This window comes from Nannospalax galili, unplaced genomic scaffold, assembly GCF_000622305.1.
Source record: "Nannospalax galili isolate Female #2095 unplaced genomic scaffold, S.galili_v1.0 scaffold1525, whole genome shotgun sequence".
Lineage (NCBI taxonomy): Eukaryota > Metazoa > Chordata > Mammalia > Rodentia > Spalacidae > Nannospalax > Nannospalax galili.
The window spans coordinates 52,759-54,810 of NW_008352543.1; the positions used below are offsets into that span (position 1 = coordinate 52,759).

General features: G+C 40.9%; 1 pseudogene; it reads left to right on the forward strand.

Annotated features, from left to right (window-relative positions):
- Positions 1-70: 70 nt before the first annotated feature.
- On the forward strand, positions 71-1,046 carry LOC103747225 (annotated as a pseudogene).
- The last annotated feature ends 1,006 nt before the right edge of the window (positions 1,047-2,052 follow it).

Sequence of the window (2,052 nt, forward strand, 5' to 3'; positions counted from 1 at the left end):
AAAATTACATATTTATAAATTCCTTCATAAGTCCATCACAGCTGTTTTGAGGAAATGCCTACACTGTCCCATGGATTTCCTTGTGGATGGGAACCACACAGCAGTGACACAGTTCATCTTACTTGGTTTAACAAATGACCCAGTCCTTCGAGTCATCCTCTTCATCATCATCATGTGCATCTACCTGGTGACCATGTTTGGAAACCTCAGCACAATCCTGCTAATCAGAATCTCTCCTCAGCTCCATCACCCCATGTACTTTTTTCTGAGTCACTTGGCTTCTACTGACATTGGCTACTCATCCTCTGTCACACCCAATATGTTAATTTCCTAGTGGAGAGAAAAAACATCTCCTACCTTGGCTGTGCTATTCAGCTTGGCTCAGCCGCTTTCTTTGGGACAGTTGAGTGCTACCTTCTGGCTGTCATGGCTTATGATCGCTTTGTGGCAATCTGTAGCCCACTGCTTTATTCAACCAAAATGTCCACACAAGTCTGTGTTCAGTTGCTTATAGGAGCTTACACAGGTGGTTTTCTTAATGCTTTCTCTTTTACCGTTTCCTTTTTTAGTTTTCTCTTCTGTGGACCAAATAGAATCAATCATTTTTTTCTGTGATTTCACTCCTTTAGTTGAACTCTCATGTTCTGATGACAGTGTCTCTATCATTCTTGACACTGTTTCTGTTGGCTTCGCCATTATGTTCACAGTGCTAGTCATAGCTGTCTCCTATTATCTACATCCTCATCACCATCCTGAAGATGCACTCCACTGAGGGCTGGCAGAAGGCCTTCTCCACCTGCACCTCCCACCTCACTGCAGTCACTCTGTTCTATGGGACCATCATGTTCATTTATGTAATGCCCAAATCCAGCTACTCCACTGATCAGAACAAGGTGGTGTCTGTTTTCTACATGGTGGTGATCCCAATGTTGAACCCACTCATCTATAGTTTGACGAATAATGAAATTAAGGGAGCTCTGAAGAGAGAATTTGATAGAAAAAATAGTTTCTTAGATATGTCTGTTATTTTGTGGGTCTTTATTTAGTAGAGATTGCTCTCCAAGACAATAGACCTTCATCTTAAGTTTTAGCATTAGCCTTCTTGTTAGTTCTTTTGTCTACATCTTTAAAGACAAGTTCTCCATACAATAACACAAATGATCTTTAAAAACATGAATTGGGGCTGGAGAGATAGCTCAGCAGTTAAGAGTAGTGACTGCTCTTGTACAGGACCTGGATTGATTCCCAGCAAGCACATGGTGGCTAACTATTGTCTGTAACTCCAGTTCCAGGGGATCTCACTCCCCCTTCCTATTTCTGCAGGGACTGCAGGACGCAGGTGCACCTACCTACATGCAAACAATACACCGGTACACATTAAACAAACAAACAAACAAACAAACAAACATGCATCACAGTGGTCACTCACATGTGAAAATTTTAATTCTTTCCACTCATTTCAGAATAAAATCCAGACACTCTTCCATAATAAGCAAATGTTCTGAGTGATGAAATGATGGCTCAGTGGTTAAGAGCACTGGCTGTTTTTGTAGAGGATCTGGGTTTATTTTCCAGCACCGGCATAGTGGCTCACAACTGTTCATAACTCCAGTACTAGGAGATCCAACTCCCTCTTCAGACCTCTGTGGCTCTATGGGCATTGCATGACATGGGCGCACTTGCATACATGTAGGCACTATACACGCACACGTAAAATTTTTTTAAAACCCAGCAAAATATTTTAAAAAATACCCAAGTGTTCTCTTGGTACAACCTGACCTTAACTTGTCTTCCAATTTTTGAGATTAGAAATTAAATTTTAAAAAAATTGGGAGAGATGGCTCAGTGCTTGAGAGCACTGACTGCTCTTATAGCAGGCTGTTCGATTCCCAGCACCCACATGGCAGCTAACAACCATCTCATACACATAAAATAAAAATAAAGGGATCCAATGTCCTCTTCTGGCCTCTGTGGGCACTGTACGACACATGTGCACTTATATACATGCAGTAAAAAAAAAAAAAATTCATGCACATAAAAAAAAAATTTAAA